This window comes from Petaurus breviceps, unplaced genomic scaffold, assembly GCF_028583685.1.
Source record: "Petaurus breviceps papuanus isolate PSGF00001 unplaced genomic scaffold, PetGlider_PUasm1.0 171, whole genome shotgun sequence".
NCBI lineage: Eukaryota > Metazoa > Chordata > Mammalia > Diprotodontia > Petauridae > Petaurus > Petaurus breviceps.
The window spans coordinates 20,804,847-20,824,881 of NW_027185754.1; positions in this window are offsets into that span (position 1 = coordinate 20,804,847).

Sequence of the window (20,035 nt, forward strand, 5' to 3'; positions counted from 1 at the left end):
TACAGATGAGGAAACTGAGACAAACAGGGTTATGTGATTCGTCCAGGGTCACATAGCTAGTAAGGGCCTGAGGCCAAATTTGAACTAGGGAAGGTGTATCTTCCTGACTCCATGCCTAGCACTCTGCTCACTGCACCATCTAGTTGCCAAAAATGTTATGACTATTTGGGGTTTTCTTGGAAAAGATACGAGAGTGATTTGCCATATTCTTCTCCAGCTCATTTTATTGATGAGGAAACTGAGGCAAACAGTGAAGCGACTTGCCCAGTGTGACACAGTAAGTGTCTGAGGCCAGATTTGGACTTAAGAATATGTCTTCTCAACTCTATCCACTGTGTCACCTAGCGGCTCACACTATAAATGCACTTAACTTGTAGCACTCCTTACATATCTGCCAAAAGGAAGGGTGTTTATAAAAGTATTATCCTTAAAAATAGCTCAAGCTTCATAAATTTACATTTGTCTACCTCTGTCAGTGTGAATTAAAGGTTTAACTATACTAATCATATTTGGAATTTTTATCAAGGGACAGTTGGATTTTAAGGAATTAAGAGCTCAGTACTGTCACCTGATTATAGGCTATGAGTGAATAAATGTAATATTTATTAAGTACTTATTGTGAGCAACACACTGTGCTAACTTCTGGGAATACAAACAGAATAGAAACACAGTAGAAAAGTAGACAGTCCCTGCTCTCAAGCTCACATTCTGACGGGGGAGACAGCACATCACTAAGTGAGGCAAAGGTCTTTGGGGTATAGGATCAAAACCAGTCTTTGTGCTTCTTTGATGTGATTTCCAAATCACAAAAACATAGTTCCTGATGATGAACTACTTGATGATACCAAGGACTTTGTTGGTGAGGCCTTTCCTTACTGTGTCTTCAGTAGCTGTGGTAGTAGCAGCCACAGGAATAGTTGCCAGGCTGCCTATTTTGCATAAAGGCAAAAAAGATCCTTCAAAGAAGCTTACCCTGTAGGATTTAGGGACATCTTTTGGTAGTACTGAACATGTAATATACATGGATATGTGAAAGTGGCATGAAACATGTATACAGACATGTTGGGAGTAGAGGCACAAATGTTTCAATGATGAAAATGCTTAATTTTTTTCCACTTATACCATTTTAGGGATGTGTCTGTTTAAGAGATATTCATGTTTTTGAAAAAAAAGAAAAGAATTGAGCTCAGGCTGGGGTGATGAACAGGAGGAGCTATACAAATTCCCTCTCCAGGGATGATCTCCGCTGTGGTTTGGTTCAGTTAGATCAGCCTCCCCATGGCACTCGGCACAGAACCCTGCAGTCGTGTTCAGTAAATGCTTCTTGAGTGACTGAAGGCTGAATAAAGTCCAATGGTGGTCCTGTGCTCTTCCATCCTTCCTCTTCAGGATCTGGGCTGGACTAGTTGGGTCCAGGGAATGGGTTTGGAGAAGAGCCTAATCAAAGAAGGGTCTGTCCTCAGGACTGTCCCACTCAGTCCTTATGCCCAAATGTCATACTTTGGTTTCAACCACATTCTTCCTGCCTCATTAATTTATCCTCTGTCTTTTGCCCCAACTCCCATAATGGCCTCAAAAAGGTCTTCCTTGCCCTTCTCTTTACCTCTATGCCCTTACCCTTCCTCTTGTTTGTAGAATCTATGCTAGTTTGGACTGGTTCTGAACCAGGAGGAAGTCTGGGAGCTCCTAGCTCTTTCTCAGGTACAAAAATAGCCTTATTTTTAAAAATTAAAGCAATTGGGGTTAAGTAACTTGCTCAAGGTTACATGGCCAGTTATTTTGTGTGGGTGCCAAGTATCTGAGACTGGAACCAATCCTGGGTCTCCCAATGCCGGGGCCGGCGCTCTTACTGCGCCACCTGGCCGCCCCCACAAATAGCCTTCTTGATAGTCCTTCAGCCCAAATTTCTGACCCCTTCCTCATAGTATCTTTTGACTCCTGTGGACCTCCTGCCACATACCTGACTGACCATCAGGCATCCAACCATCTGGCTATGCCCTGATATAATGGTTAGAGACCTGGATGTGGAATCAGGAAGTCCAGATTTTAAATCTTTCCTCTAACTAACTTTTACTGTGTGACTTTGGGCAAAATATAACCTTCTAGGACTTTAGTTTCCTCATCTTTGAAATTAGGGATTTAGGGGTGGCTAGGTGGTGCAGTGAGTAGAGCGCCAGCCCGGGAGTCAGAAGGACCTGAGTTTGGATTAGGCCTCAGACACTTAACACACACACACACACACACACACACACACATACACACACACACACACACACACACACACAAAAAACTAGCTGTGTGACCTTGGGCAAGTTACTTAACCCCAATTGCCTTCCAAAAAACAAAAACAAAAAAAAAAGAAAGAAGGGGTTTGGACTCAATCTCTTTGGTCCTTTTCATCTTTAAATCTATAATCTTATGATCTTCTTGATTCTCTGATTGGTGCCTGTCCAATTCTGAACTGTCACCATGGTTTCCACCTTTCAGAGTCTGGCCAGTGTCTGTTCCTGTCATGTGTGTGTCACTTCAACCCTGCCTTATTCCTTTGTCCCACTTCCAAATTCCTTAAGACTTTTGACTGCTTGTTTTACAGCTTTACAGCAATATGATGAGGCCAAAGACCAAAACTTCTGTCTACAGAACCATTAAAAAAAAGATTATTAGGAAATAATTTTAATTAAATTAAATACTTTGGTTTTCCCAATTACATGTAAAAACCATTTTAAACATTTTTTTAAAGTTTTGAGTTCTCCCTCTCTCCCTCATTGAGAAGGAAAGCAATTTGATATAAGTTATACATGTGCAGTCATGCAAAATGTTTCCATATTAATCATATTGTGGGGGGAGAGAAACCAAAAAACAAGAAAAATAAAGCAAAAAAGTATTCTTTAATCCTGTAGACTCATTTAAGGCATTCCTTCATAAGAGTTCTGATTATAGTTTTCTTATGATCACAGTGTTTTGTTTAACTGTTAACTTGTTACCAAAGTCCTAAGGTGGTCTTGTCTCAAAGGAATGATTATGTTGTTCAGGGCACTGATTCCCTAAGAAAAGCACTTACCGTGTTTCCCCAATAATAAGACCTCCCCCGAAAATAAGCCCTATTGAGATTGCTACTGTAGTGAAAGTGATCCCCTGCGCTACACGCTACATTACGGTACCCTCTGTATGCACCGTCCCCCCTCCCTCCCCCCAGGTGAAACGCACGCCGCGCTCCGAGCTGCATCCAATCAGAGCTGCAGCAGTGAGCGCGTCATCCTGTTCTTTATTGAATTCATTATTGAATAAAGGTACATTTTTTTGTTCACATTTACCTGTTTATTAAAATTGCTGTCAGTGTTCATTAAAATAAGCCCTCCCCTGAAAATAAGCCCTCTGGTGTTTTTCTGTCCAAAAAAATAATAAGACAGTGTCTTATTATTGGGGAAACACGGTATATGCATTCCCTGGCAAGTGAGGACTGATTGGAAGGCTCCTCTGCTGATCAGGTCTTCCTTATATCATTATCTGGACCACATCATCTTGTTAGGAACCAGCTTCTAGTCCATCACTCAAAAAGCATTTATTTTTCTTTGTGCCAGGCACTTCATAAAGCACTGGAGATACAAAGAAAGGCAAAAACCAAGTCTGTCATTGAAGAGTTTAGAGTCCAATGGTAGGGACAACGTGTGTACGGACAAGAACAGAGGGAGAGAGAGAAGATGGGTTGGAGATAAGACTTCTCATAGAAGATGGCATTGTAACTGGGACTTGAAGCAAGCAAGGAGGTGAAGATGAGAAGGGAGAACATTCTAGACATGGGGGACAACCAGTGAAAATACATGGAGTCAAGAGATGGGAGCGTTTTGTTTGAAGAGCCCCAAGGAGGTCAATGTCATTGGATCAATGATCATGTGGGAAGGGGATGGGTGCTGAAGGGGAAGAAGACTAGAAAGGTAGGAGGAGGCTAGGTTGGAAAGGACTTTGAACACCAGAGGATTTGATTACTGATCCTGGAGTTAATAGGGAGCCACTGGAATTTACTTATTGAGTACATGGTCTGGAAATGGAACCAGTCAGCCACCCAGGCTGAAAACATCAACATACCTTTGATTTCCTTCCCTCTCAACAACCACAACCAATCATCAAGTCCCAACTCCTTAGTCTTATATTTCATACTCTGGAATACTGTGGATCTTGTACATCTCCATACTGTCAACCTCAGTCTGCCATTCCAATGCTATTCCCCTCACCCCATTCTGCTTCAGCCAGGCCAGGGCAGGATTAAGGCTGATGGTGGAGTGGCCCTGGTCTAGTGCTTTGTGATGCTAAGGGCTTCCTCAGTCTGTAGTCTTTTAGTAGGGGCTGACAATTGACCCACAATATCCTTTACCCCATCTCTCAACTAAAACATGATCATTCGATGCCATGTGTTGCATATGTATGTTATAGAAACAAAATTTACATTTAGATCTGGAAAAGAAATTTGAGCAAAATCTAGATCATTTGATTCTAGATTCTGTACTTTTCCCACCATACCACACTACCTCCTCTAATTTACATATGGGGAAACTGAGGCCCAGAAGGGTTGTGTCTTCACTGTTATCATATCATAGACTCATAGATCTACATCCAGAAGGGGCCTCAGAGGCATCTAGTACAATTCACTTGTAGTAGTCCAGTTCTGCCTCTCTAAGGCTGCTCTGTTAGCTCAGGTTCAAGACCAGAATGAAATGAAACTCCTGAAGATCATTTAAGAATTAATTAATAGAGGCGGCCAGGTAGCACAGCAAGTAGGAGCACCAGCCCCAGTGTCGGGATGACCTGGATCAAATCTGGGCTCAGATACTCGGCACCACACCCAGAAATAACTGGCTGTGTAACCTTGAGCAAGTTACTTAACCCCAATTGCTTAAAAAAAAAAAAAAAGAGTTAATTAATGGAGGCTTAGCCACATCAAGGGAAGGACAGAACGGTTACAGCTTTGATTCAGTTGGATGTCGAATGTGTTTACCATGCTGGTTTGCCAGTTGGAAGCCTGAGGGGGAAGGTGAGGCCTCTTTACCAAGGGGCTTCTTGCTATTTAAACCAGGAGTAAGCTGTATCAGTGGCCTGTGCTTTAATCCCCTGAGCCCCAATTAAGTTTTTTTTTTTTTAAAGCAATTGGGGTTAAGTAACTTGCTCAAGGTTACACGGCCAGTTATGTCTGGGTGTGGTGCTGAGTATCTGAGGCTGGATTTGATCCAGGTCATCCCGACACTGGAGCCGGTGCTCTTACTTGCTGAGCCACCTGGCCGCCCCTCCCAATTAAGTTTTGAGGATGTTTCAATTAAGTTTTAAGATTGTTTCATAAGGGAAAATAGGCTGGCCTTCATAGGGTAGACCCTTTGGCTATTGCTACTACCATATAACTAATATCATTTTACAGATGAGGAAACTAAAGATGAGAGTTTATGCCTTGCCTAGAATCACATAGGTGATGTCAGAAGTGGAATTTGAACCTAGGATCTCTCACTCCAGAATCAGTGTATTACCACCATGCCACACTTTCTAATTCATTTTACAGATGGGAAAACTAAGGTACTGAGAACAAATTACTCCATACCGCCTTAACCAGATGATGAATCCCCGAAAGGCAGAGATCATTTCTTTTCCTCTGATCACCCACTCTGATCCCTGTCCAAGCTTGACACAAAGTGAGGCGCAAGGAGAGATGGTTCCTAAGTCATTTCATCAGTCAAGGAGGATTTAAGTTCTTACTATGTTCAAGGTACCATGTTAAGCACTGGAATATAAAGTAAGGCAACAACATTCTGAGCTCTCAGGGAACTCACCTTCAAGTGGGTGAGAAAATAAGCAAACAACTATGTACCTATAAGATATATACAGCATAAATGGGAGGCGATTTCCAGAAGAAGGTACTAACAGTGGAAAGGGACCAGGAAGGCCTCTTGCAGAAGATGGGGTTTGAACTGAGTCTTGAAGGAAGTCAGTGAAGCCAAGAAGTTGAGGACGGAGAGCATTCCAGGCTTGGTGTTGGGAGATGGTGTTTCCTGTTTGAAGAACAGTGAGGAGATCAAATGGAAAAGATCCTAAAGGTTATAAGTACCCTTTGTGAATTTGGGGGTTAACCTATATGTCAGGTTTAATTATTCTGATCATGAGGAGACTACACTTACATGTTTCTATTTCTTAGTCCCTTGGTAGTATTGGTGAAGTTATCTACCTGGTAAAAGAATTGTGTAATAGTTAAGGAGGAAATTCCACTCAAATCCTTTGGTGATTTATCCCTTTTGTTGAAGTGACCTAGGGTTCTTGAAGGCTATTGAAAGGATAGCAGAAGCTATGGCAAGCTCTACCAAGCTGGGAAGTTTACCAGGACAGGCATAATAACAGGCCATGTCATCAAAAGCCCAAGACCCTAAGAGGACTTCACCCTGAAACCAAATTCCTATGGACAATGAAAATCTACTGACACTCATTCCTCCATGATTAACAAACTCCCTACTGGTCATACTCTCCCTATCCTGGTAATTTTAACCCCTAGTGGTTATCATTCAAGCCTTATCACCTGTTCCCAATTGCCTAATCTCATTCCCTTTTCTCTCAACTAAACCCTTTCTTCCCCCCAATGTCTCACTCTAAAGCTACTCATTCCTTCTCCTGTGCTCTCTGGAATGCCTTCTCCATAGGCAACATTCTTTATTTTTTTTCCTTCCCATTCTTTCCATCTTTTGGCTCTCATTGAAACCTAGCTCCCTCCTAATGACAAAACCTCCCTGGCTGCCTTCTCCAGCATTGACTGAATGTTCACTCATTCCCTGACTCACTGGTCAAGGTAGAGGACTTGGGATAGCTCCCCATTGACACTTCCAGTTTCTCCCTCTACCACCATTACTCAAGTGACATCTCCTTTGAGATTATTTCAATCCATATATACCACCCAGTCAAAATTCCAGTAGCTAATTTGTTTTTTGGTTGTTGTTTTTACCAAGTTCCAGGACATTCCTCCTCTTTCCCCAATGAGTTCAATGCCTGGCTTACAGTCTTTCTCTCTGCCTCAATTCCTGCCCTAATACTAAGGGACATCAACATGCATACTGATGCTCCCTCAAATAATCTAACCTCATAGTTCCTCATCTTGCTCATTTCTCAAGACATACTCCTTTATATTCACCTAAGGCGCACACAAAGCTGGTTATATCCTAGATCTTGCCATCACCCACAAATGTACTACTTCCATCTTTATGAACTTTGAAATTCTCTTGCATATTCACAATCTATTCTTATTCCACTTTTACCTTGGCCTTACAACCCCAAAAATTATTTTCTGTCCACACCATGACCTCCAATGCCTCAATTCTTCCATTCTTTCCCAGGCCATTTTCCTTGCATTGGCTATAATCTCCTCCCTTTCCCATCTTGACCCCTTGGTTAACCAGTTCAACTCTACTTCATCCTTGTCTTGAGTCCCTTACCCTTTTATCCTATCACCAAACTTCCCCTGAAAAGTTTCAGCTTTGGATTACTCCTACCATTTGCTGCCTTTCCTCTTACCCATGTGCTGCTAAATGAAGGTACAGAAAATCATGGCACTACAAATTTCTGTTACATAACCTCAACTGGGCCCTCAAAGGCAATCCTTTTACATCTCCCCAATTAACTTACCTCCCTCCCCCACTCACTACAGTAGTGCTTCCAAAGCTTCTTATCTCTCCTTAAACTTCTCAAGGTCATTTTTTCCCTCCACCCTCTCAACTGAGAACTATGCCTCATATTTCACTGAAAAAAAAAAATGAGGCTATTCTCCAAGAGCTCCTTCTTCTCCCCTCCTCCACATCATTCAGATGCCTTCTGCCATTATCTCCTCCTTCCCCCCATCTTACATAATGAGGTAGCCCTTATCACAAAGGCAAACTCTTCTACATACACAAATGATAACATTCCATCCTGTCTTGTCCAATAGATTATCCCCTCTGTCATCCTCATTCTCACAACTTCAATCTCTCCCTGTGTACTGGCTGCTTCCTTTCTGCTATAAACATTACCATGTCTCCTCCATCCTCAAAAAACCTTTATTTGATCCCTCCATCCCCACTACCTGTCATCCCATATCTATCCTGTTTTGTAGCTAAATTCCTTGAGAAAATCATCTACAATAGGTGCTTCTGCTTTTTTTCCTCTCACTTTCTTCTTATCTCTGTATAATCTAGCTTCTGACCTTACCATTCAACCAAAACTACTCTCTTCAAAGTTACTAAAGATTTAAGTGACAAATTTAATAGCCTTTTCTCAATCCTAATCCTGCTTGACCTCTCTGTAGACTTTGACACTATTGACTAACCTCTTCTCCTTGATACTCTCTTCTCTCTAGGTTTTTGTGACACTAATCTCTCCTGATTCTCCCCCTATCTATCTGACCACTCCTTAGTTGTTTTTTTTTTTGATGTATGTTCATCCAGATCAAGTTCTCTAACCTTGGAGGACCCCCAGGGCTGTGTCATGGGCTTTCTCCTCTTTTCCCTCTATACTATTTCACTTGATTACTCATTAGCCTCTCATGGATTCAGTTATTATCTTCATGCTGATGTTTCTTAAATATATTTATCCAGCTCTAACCTTTTTGCTGACTTCCAAACTCATATTCCCAATTGCTCATTAGATATCTTGAACTGGATGTCCTATAGACATCTTAAACTGAACATATTCAAAACTGAATTTATTTTCCTTCCACCCCCAAACCCTCCCCTTTTCCTAATTTCCCTAGTTCTGTTGAGGGTACCACCATCAACAGTCACTGAGGCTCACAACCTAGGTGTCATCCTTAACTTTTCATTTTCTCACATGGCCCCTCACCCCATATCCAATCTGTGGCCAAGGATTATTGATTTTACCTTTGTAACATCTCTTGCTTATGCTTTCTCTCCTCTGACATCGAACCACCTGTAAGTTTCAACTGAAATCCTACCTCCAAAGAGTTTTCCTGTGTTTTGTTGATTGTTTCCAGTTTATCCTGTATATAGCTTGTTTCTATAGTTTGCATATTGTCTCCCCAATTAGACTGTGAGTCAACCAGGAATTGTCTTTTACCTTTCTTTGTGTCCCTATGTAGTACAATGGCACATAGTAGGAGCTTAATGCATGTTCATGGACAATATGTGAAATTTATAGATGCTTGAATTATTGAGGAATGAGGACCTCTTGTGGTAGCAAACTGGCCATGCCATCAGAAGATATTCTGATTTGCTGAGAGAGTCTGGAATTGGAAGACTCATCAGTTCATAGATTTAGAATTAGATGGTATTTAATAGCTATGTAATCCAACCTAGTCATTTTTTAATTTTATTTTTTTTCCGTCAACAAGAGTTTCTCTCCCATGCTCCCCCACATTGGAAAGAAGGAAAACAAAACCTTTGTAACAAATATACATAGGCAAGCAAAATAGATTCTCACATTAACTGTGTTGTTAAAACATATATCTCATTCTTCTTTTCATATATCTCATTCTGCATGCTGAGTCCATCACCTCCATATTAGGAAATGGGTAACATGCTTTATCACTGGTTCTGTGGAATCATGAATAACCATTGATTTATCAGAGTTCTAAATCTTTCGAAATTATTTGTCTTTACAATGTTGTTATTCTATATTGTATAAATTGTTCTGGTTATGCTAACTTCACTACAAATCTTCCCAGGTTTCTCTGAAACCATCCCTTTCATCATTTCTTATGGTACAATAGTATTACATTACAGTCATATATCATACATTCTTATACAATTACATTCACACACCATAATTCAACTATTCCCCTTCTGATTGTCTCTTCCTGTTCTTTGCCACCACAAAAGACCTGGGTCAAGATCAGAGAGATCAGGATTAGATATTCTTTTTTTAAATTAAATTTTATTCTTTTTCAATTATTGAGTATTTCTTTTTTCTTCCTCTCCCACTGGAAGAATTTTTAAAGAGAATTTTTTTTTAAATTTAAAAAATAAAAAAAAATCAAATACTTGTAACTAGCATGCATGGTCAAAACAAATTCCCACAATTGTCCACAAAAATATATCTCATTCTGCATTATTTCTCTGTCAGGAGTGGGATAGCATTCTTCCTCATTAGTCCTCTGGAATCATGGTTGATCAATCAGAATTCTGAAAGCTTAGGCATTCTTCAGAAAAGTAATCTAGTCCAATCTTGGGCAGACTTGTACCCAACACAAGGATCCCCTCTTGAGGTCATGGAAGAATGGTTTTTCAGTTTTATCTTGGATGTGACCAATAATAGGTAGCTCAGTATCTGTCAAGGCATCCCAGTACATTGTTCAACAATTCTACTTGCTGGTAAATTCATTATAGTGAGCTGCAATCTGCCTTTCTATTCCTCTCCCCCTCCCTACCCTTTGTATTTCTGATAATTTAACCCCCATGGATAAAACAAATTGAATCTCTCTTCCCTATGACTACCCTTTAGATAGATGACTATCCTGTATACTCCCTCAGTCTTCTCATGGCTAAGGAGGGGATCATAGATTTAGAACTGGAAGGAATCTCAGAGAACAAAGGTCAGCACTATGGACCATTTTACAGATGAGGAAACTGAGACCCAAACAGGTTAAGTGATTTTCCAGAGGTCAAACAGGTGAAGTTAAATTTGAACCCAGATCTACTCTGATTTCAGATCCAGTGGATCTTTCTGCTGTGCTATGATGTCTCTCTCAGTTCATTCAATAATAATCAATAATAATAATAATAATAATACTCAACTAACAGAGATGTATGTATATTCTTCCAGGACCACTTCCTATCATGTGCAAAGGTCTATTTGGGCTAGGTTCATTAAACTCTACTTTGGCTCAGGCCTTACTCATTGAAATCTTCTTTACAAACGTCTACAGTCAAAATAATAAAAAATAATCATTTCTACCTCATGCTGTGGCAAAAGAAAAACAGTTTCCTTTAAGTAAGCAAAAGAAAACATGGCAATATAAAAAATGTGGCAGAAACAGGTAGCACAAAATGAAGCAGACACAACCGAGCGTATTGAGTCTAGGACTCGATCTTCTGTTCAAGCTACTCTCAAAGTTCTCATTCTCAGTGAAATAGCTAAAATACAGGTAAGACTTGCCATATGTAGCTATTAGCTGTGGGCACTCCATTTCAAATGTGGATTGCCAATGCCTTTACTGAAGCACTATATGGCCTAGTAGTTGCTGTGTTTGTGTGTGTGCAGGCAAGGAATAAAGCATGGCTGGATGTGTGAGATGTTCTCCCTGCTTATCCTGCCACAGGCCCAGAGGCTCCAGTACATGTGGTGGCAGCTACATTTTTCTTTTGTCTGTCTCTGTCCACTCCTTCCTCTCTCTCATTACTTTTTTTTTTTGCTTTTTTGGAGGGCAATTGGGGTTAAATAACTTGCCCAAGGTCACACAGCTAGGTTTTTCGTGTGTGTGTTAAGTGTCTGAGGCCAGATCCGAACTCGGGTCCTCCTGACGCTGGGGCCGGTGCTTTACTCACTGCGCCACCTAGCTGCCCCTCTCTCATTACTTTCTGTTCTCAGCTCAGCTGTCCAATCTGGTCCCTGACCCATGGACACCAAACATCATGGGAAGAAAGGACAAGCAAGGCTATATTGGAGCATAAAGGTCCTGGCAAAGGACCAGAAAATGTTCTTCTTTTACTCTTGCTCAAATAAAAGTAAGCAAAAAAATTGTAGTTGCTATAAACCACACCAAGCACAAAGGGATGTCTGTAAATATGCATTATAATCATGTGTTAGCAAATAATAACATATTATACATCTAATCATATATAATCATAATTAACATTTAATATAATCATAAGTATTGAAATGAAATACCCAAACAGGCAATGAATACCCAATAGTCATACCAGGATTATATGTTGCATGTATGAGCATATGCAGAAACTGTATAATTAATACATACAACAAAAATACATATAGTAAGTCCTATAAAAACACAACATATGGTGCCATATAACAGAGTGGTCTACAATAGGTTTATACAAAGTTCACATTCAGAAGCATATGTAGCAATAGAATATATAATGAAGAAGCATACTGTAGACCAAAATCATAAGCCACATGTAAAACATATGAGGAACCTTTTCCATTGTCCAACAGTGGCATCATGTGGCTATGGGCATAACCTCTTTAGCAATTGCACCTTGAGATTCATATGGTCACTTGGTAATCTAGGGTCAACTAGGTACAGTGGATAGAGTACTGGGTCTTGAGTCAGTGAAGATTTGAGTTCAAATCCTGCCTCAGGCACTTGGTAGCTGTGTGACTGTGGGCAAGTCACTTAATCTGTTTGCCTCAGTTTCCTCAACTATAAAATGGGGATAATAATAGCACCTATCTCTCAGGTTTGTCATGAAGATCAAATCAAGATAATAATTGTAAAAGCACAGTGCCTAGCAGATACTAAGATCTCTTTGAAGACTTGAAATATTTTGTTGAGATCCACACAATCAGAGGCTTTGGTATAGTCAATGAAGCAGAAATAGATGCTTTTCTGGAATTCCCTTGCTTTTTCCATAATCTAGCAAATGTTGGCAATTTGGTCTCTAAGTCTTCTGCCTCTTCTAAAACCAGTCTACACTTCTGGTAATTCTCAGTTCACATATTGCTGAAGCCTTGCTTGCAGAATCATAAGCATAATCTTGCTGGCACGTGAAGTGAGGACAATTGTTTGGTAATTTGGACATTCTTTGACTTTACCCTTCTTTAGGACTGGAACAGAAATGGATCTTTTCCAATTAAGTGGCTGCTGTTAAGTTTTCCAAGTTTGATAACATATTGAGTACAGTACTTTAATAGCATCATCTTTTAGGATTTTAAGTAGCCCAGCTGGGATTCCATCACCTCTACTATCCTTATTGGTAGCAAATGCTTTCTAAGGCCCACTTCATTTATTCGCTAGGATGTTTGGCTCCAGATGATTAAACATTAATCATTGTGGTTATTGGTGGGTTAATATATTTCTTGTATAGTATTTCTTTTTTTTCCCCAAATGCTTTATTAACTTCTGATTTACATCATTCATTTCTGCCAGATTTTGAGTTACAAATTTTCTCCCTGTTTTTCCCCTACCCACTGCCCCAAAATAGCAGTCCCACAGGATATCCCCTCCTCCAATCTGTTCTCTCCCATATTTTCTCTCATGCCCCTTTCGATGTTTGCAGTGGATCACTATGCCCTAGTGTCTGTATATCTTATTTCCCAATTACATGTAAAATAATATTAATAATAGTATATATATATATTTGAATATTTGATTTTAAAACTTTGAATTCCAGATTCATTCCCTTCCTCCCTTGTCACCCACCCTTACTGGGAAGATAAGCAGTTCAGTATAGGTTGTACATGTGTAGCTAATGCAAAACAATAACATAGTAGATATATTGTAAAAGACTCACTATATTTCCCTCCCTCCTATCCCACCTCCCACTTGTTTTATTCTTTGCTTTGATCCCGTCCCTTTTCAAAAGTGGGTGCTTCCAACTTCCCTCCCCCCCAGCCTCCCCTCCCTTCCATCATCCCCCCTCTCATCCCCTTCCCCCCTACTCTCCTGGAGGGTGAGATACCCTATTTAGTGTGTATTTCATTCCCTCCTCAAGCCAAATTCAGTGGGAATAAAGTTGACCCATTCCCTTTTCCTTCCTATTCTTCCCCTCCATTATAACCATTTTCCCTTGCCTCTTCTATATGAGATAGTTTACCCCATTCTGTCTCTCCCCATCTCCTCTCATTATATTCTTCTCTCACCTCTTAATTTCACCTTTTAAGTATCATCCCTTCCTGTTAAATTGGTTGCCTTCTATCTATGTATACCTGTAAACATATATACGCATTCACATATGTATTCATATGCCTATATTCCCTCATATATAGACATATATATATATATATATATATATGTATTTCTATTCCCTTCAACTACTGAGAAAAGCTTCATAAGTTGTAATTATTGTTTTTCCATGTAGGAATGTTAATAGTTCAGCTTTCATCAGTGGCTTATGATTTCTTTTTCCCTGTTTAGCTTCTCATGCTTCTCTTGCTTCTTGTATCTGAATGTCAAATTTTCTATTCAACTCTGGTTTTTTCAGCAACAATGCTTGAAAGTCCTCTGTTCCACTGAATGACCATATTTTCCCCTGAAACATGATACTCAGTTTTGCTGGGTAGGTGACTCTTGGTTTTAATCCCAGCTCCTTTGACCTCCAGAATATCATATTCCAAGCCCTTTGATCCCTCAGTGTAGAAGCTGCCAGATCCTGGGTTATCCTGATTGTGTTTCCACAATATTCAAATTATTTCTTCCTGGCTGCTTGTAATATTCTCTCCTTAATCTGGGAATTCCGGAACCTGGCTATAATATTCCTAGGAGTTTTCTTTTGGGGATCTTTTTCAGGAGGTGATCGGTGGATTCTTTCAACCTCTATTTTGCCCTCTGGTTCTAAAACATCAGGGCAGTTTTCTTTGAGAACTTCCTGGAGGATGATTTCTAGGTTCTTACTTTGATCATGGCTTTCAGGTAGTCCAATAATTTTTAAATTATCTCTCCTGGATCTATTTTCCAGGTCAGTGGTTTTTCCCATGAGATATTTCACATTGCCTTCTATTCTTTCATTTGTTTGGATCTGTTTAACAGCATCTTGATTTCTCATAAAGTCATTAGCTTCCATTTGCTCCAATCTAATCCTGAAGCAATGATTCTCCTCATTGAGCTTTTGAGATTTTTCCATCTGGCAAATTCGACTTTTTAAGGCATTCTTCTCCTCATTGCCTTTTTGAGCCTCTTTTGCCATTTGAGTTAGTCTGTTTTTTAAGGTGTGATTTTCCTCAGTCAGGCTGTTGACTCTCATTTCATAATTTTCTTGCATTGTTCTCATTTCTCTCCCCAATTTTTCCTCCATTTCTCTTATCTGCTTCTTAAGGTCCACTATGGCCTGTAACCAGCTCGTATTTTCCTTTGAAGCTTTTGGTGCAGGAGTTCTGACTTCACTGTCTTCCTCTTGTTCCATGCCTTGCTCTTTTTTGTCCCCAAAATAGGAATCTAATGTTGGAATCTTCTGTCTTCTTTGTTTCCTTTGCCTGGTCATATCTCCCCTCAGTCACTTGACCCCTAGGCTTTTTGCCACAGTAGGACTCTGCCACCAGACAGGTGAGCCTTCATCCCAAATGCTGGGGTTTTCTCAGCTGTTGGAGGTGTTAGATGGGTGCCCTCTCTGAGGTTTCCACACGCTCGGGCAAGCTGGACACACACCCCAGGACCTCCACCCTAGACTGCAATCCAGATCCAAGAAGGTTAAAGCAAGAGCAATTACCCCTCAGACTGGTGCTTGGTCCCCCTACACTCTGCAGGCCAGGAGCTAAAGCTGACACTTGGCACTGACTGGCTGTGCCGGTGTCTCAGTGGCTTCTCACCCTGGGGGCAAAAGCCACGCACTCCCACTTACTGGGTCCCAAAGTCCAGACTGCACTGACCTCTCACTTTGTCCTTCGCATCTATGTGTTGATAAATCTGGAAACGGCCACAGCTGCTGCTGATCTGGAGTCTCTCAGGCTGGCAGCTAATCAGGCCCGTCCTGGGGCTAAAGCCTCGGCTTGCAGCTGGGCTCAGCTGCCCTGGCTGATTCCTGCTGGCCTGCTGGGCTGTCCTCAGTGGGAGGTTAGTTTCTCTGTGTCATTTTGTGGGTTCTGCAGCTCTAAAGTTTGTTTAGAGTCCCCTTTTACATGGATTGGGGAAGGTGGAAGCCAGAGCAGCAGGGAGGTCCTGTTTCTGCTCTGCCATCTTGACTCCGCCCCCTCTTGTATAGTATTTCTATATATTCTTGCTGCTCTTCTTAATCTCTTTTTCTTCTATTAAATTCTTACCACTTTTTGTCTCTTATGTCACCCATTTTTTGCCTGAAACCTTCCTTTGATATCTTGTAGCAGCAAGCACCCCAAGCATCCTCAGGGTGGCTGCCAACACAGGTTCTTAGATCTGCTTTGTTAAAGGAAAGCAACTCAAAATGGGTTAGCAAGCTTACTTTAATCAGTCAAATATGTAATGTTTACCTAGTTCAGGGGAAAAAGGTCAGCACCCCGAACTTCAGAATATACAGACAGAATTATCAAGACAGAAACAAATCAAGTAGACAGGTTTCCAAACTGTCCAACCATTACATCCATACCAAATCAACATCTGGGTTTTTCAAAGCTGAGGGACTCTCAACAACGACTTCCCAGAGTCTCATCTGATCAAATCACAGAACACTTCTCAAAGTGAGCCCCAGATCAAAATCTGGGTTTTTCAAAGCCAGGGGGCTCTCAACAATAGCTTCCCAGAGTCTCATCTGATCAAATCACAGAATACTTCTCAAAGTGAGCCCCAAAACAAAGCCTCACATCAGGGATTATATAGCCTTCTCCTGGCTCAGAGAATGTAACAACCTTCTGGACCCACTGGCCAATCAAAAAGTGTCTACTGAAAAACAAGCCTCCCACCCCAGGCTCCAGGTGCACTTTAGCCTAGGGGCAGGAAAGATCTTAAAAGTTTACATTTCCATTACATATCTCTAATTTTCTTGAAAAGATCTCATATATTTCCAATTCTATTGTTTTATTCTATTTCTTTGCATTGCTCATTTAAGAAAACCTTCTTATCTCTTCTAACTATTCTCTGGAATTCTGCATTAACTTGGATTTATCTTTCCCTTTCCCCTTCCTTCTTTCCTGGCTATTTGTAGTTTCATTAGACAGTTATTTTGTTTTCTTGCTCTTTTTCTTTGGGGTATTTTTTGTTGTTGGCTCCTGTACAATATTGTGAACCTCTATCCATAGTTTTTCATGCACCCTATCTACCAGATCTAATCCTTTAAATCTATTCATCACCTCCACTTCATCTACATAAAGGGATGTTATTTAGGTTATACCTAAACAGACTGATGGTTTTACCTATTTTCTTCAATTTAAGTCTGAATTTTATAACAAGAAGCTCATGATCTTAGGCACAGCCAGCTCTAGGTCTTCTTGTAACTAACTGTATAGAGCTTCTTCATCTTTGGTTGCAATGTATATAATCAACCTGATTTTGATATTGACCATCTGGTGATGTCCATGTGTAGAGTTACCTTTTGGGTTATTGAAAAAGAGTGTTTTCTATGACCAATGAGTTACCTTAACAAAAAATTAGTCTCTGTCCTGCTTCTTTTTATTCTCCAAGGACAAACTTGTTGCTATTCTAATTATCTTTTGATCTCCTACTTGAATATTCCAATTCCTTATGACGAATGTGACACCTTTTTTTGTGTTATTTCTAGAAGATGTTGTAAGTCTTCATAGAATCGAGCAACTTTGGCCTCTTTGGCACCAGTGGTTGGGGCATAGACTCATATTACTGTGCTGTTGAATAGTTTGCCTTGGATTCAAACAGATATAATTTGTCATGTTTGAGATTATACCCCAGTACTGGTTTTCTCACCCTTTTATTGACTATGAGGACCACTCTATTTCTTCTAAAGGATTCTTGTCCACATTAGTGTATATTTAATGATTGCTTGAATTAAATTCTCCATTCCCATCCATTTAAGTTCACTGATATTCAAGATGTCAATGTTTAAAATTTCCATCTCCTGTTTGACCACATCCAGTTTACCTTGCCTCATAGATCTTACATTCCAAGTTCCTATGCAATATTGAGCTTTGTAGCAATGGACTTTCCTTTCATCACCATCCATAGCTGAGCAGCTTTGGACCAGATGCTTCATTCTTTCTGGATCTACATATGGTTGGTCTTCTGCTCTTCCCCAGTAACATGTTGGACACCTTTTTTTTTTTTTTTGCTTTTTGGAGGGCAATTGGGATTAAGTAACTTGCTCAAGGTTACATGGCTAGTTATTTTGTGTGGGTGTTAAGTGTTTGAGGCCAGAAACGAACTGGGGTCCTCCTGACTCCAGGGCTGGTGCTTTTACTCACTGCGCCACCTAGCTGCCTCCTTGTTGGACACCTTCTGACCTGAGATGCTCATCTTCCGATATCATATCATTTATCTTTGAATGCTGTCCATTCCTACTCCATTTAATTAGTGAACTTTTACATCTTTGTCTTATCCCCTCCATATTCTTCCCCATATCATTCTGAAAGAATGAGATACTTCAAGAATCTAATATTATACATGAGTGTTTAACTATTAGCAAGTGGATGGCAAGTTCAAGAACTCATTTACTTAGTTGCTTAGTGTATGAAATATGACTATAAATTAATATTGAAAAAAAATAAGATTGTTCCCACTTGCATCCTATTATGGTAACTCAGATGTTTCTTTATTAATATATTAATTAATAGATTTAGTATTGCAACAACAAAAACTTCTACAATGCACCTGCCCTTATTGTAGAAATTTTCTGTGAAAGGAAAGGGAAGGCTATGGTTATGATTATATCAAGACTATCCCCTCAGGGGCATGGGCTGTCTTGTCATAAGACATAAAATTATGGTCCTTAGAGATTTTATCTCAAATAATAAAATTTCATTGATCATAGCTTAGGGCTAGGTTATTATCATTATTTTTCTCATGTTGTGACAACAGTTAACAATGAACACACACAAGGACATCTTATTTACCCTTCATTTATAGTTTAAGAATAATTACATTCCAGAGTTTCATTCATATAGTGAATACATGATAGTTGATTCCAAAACCCAGAAAATATGCTGTACAGTAAACCTCCAATCTGTATTGCCTATTCACTCCTAAGGTGAGACTGAAATTTTTACATCTAAGGTCTATTGTTCCCAAAATGACTAAGAGATGCAACTTCAATACAGGTACAATTTCATAATTTTCATAAGTGATAGTCAAATAATTTATTGATAAAAATCACTCTTTACTGTAAGCAAACCATTAAGTTTCCCCTCTTTGTCTGGGCATGATTCCAGTTTCTCAAACTTTAGTACTTTAGAACTGAACAACTCAGCAGGGCTGATAAAATTTTTATGACTTTGCCCAAGGACAAAGTCTCAAGGAACCTCACAAATAAAGACAAATTAAAGGATCTTTGTTACATATTTCTTCCTTAAACAGTAAGTTATTATTATCCATTTAAAAATATAATCAATTAAATATTTAACAGTTTTCAAACATTTTTACCATATTCTTTAACAGTTAAATTCATATCTAACAGTATCCAAATTAAAAGAGAACTTACTCTTCCCAAATTTCACAGCATAAGAAAAGTTCAGAAACATAATAAGAGCATATGTGATATTACATATTTGAAACATGAAACAAACTTATTACCAGACTGGTGACATCAATTAAATTGAATGCATTTTCAAATTATCTTACATAGAAAACCATTCATTTTTATCACTTTTGACATTCTATAGTTATTATATCAAAAACCCAGTATAGAATAATCCAATATGGAGTCATTACATTCAATTAAAGAAATAATAATAGATAATATTACTATAATGTTTACCACCTGTCAGGCACTGTGTTAAGCCCGTCACAATTAGGTGACCTTCACAACAACCTGGGAGGTGGGGGCTATCATTATTATTATTCTCTTTACAAATTAGGAAACTGAGGTAAATAGATGTAATTTGCCTAAGGGCAGCTGGATGCTGCCAGGGCTAGAGTGTTCATCCTGGAGTTAGGAAGACTTGAGTTCAAATCTGTGTGACCTTGAGCTAAGTCACTTAACCTTGCTGGCCTCATTTTCATCATCTGTAAAATGAGCTGGAGAAAGAAATGGGAAAGCACTGTAATATCTTTGCTAAGAAAACCCCTAACCAAGTCCCAGAGTCGAATACAACTGAAATGACTGGACTACAACATACTTAAGGTCACACAGCTCATAAATTTCTGAGATGAGATTTTTAACTCAGGTCTTCCTGATCCATGCATTTTTCAGCATATTATAGTAAATGTGATTTGTAGTAAGTTCTGATTCACCACAATTATCCTAATAGGAGAGTGTATCTTGCTATAAATGAAACCACATAATAATTAGTTTCCGAACAAAACAAGTCTGGATTT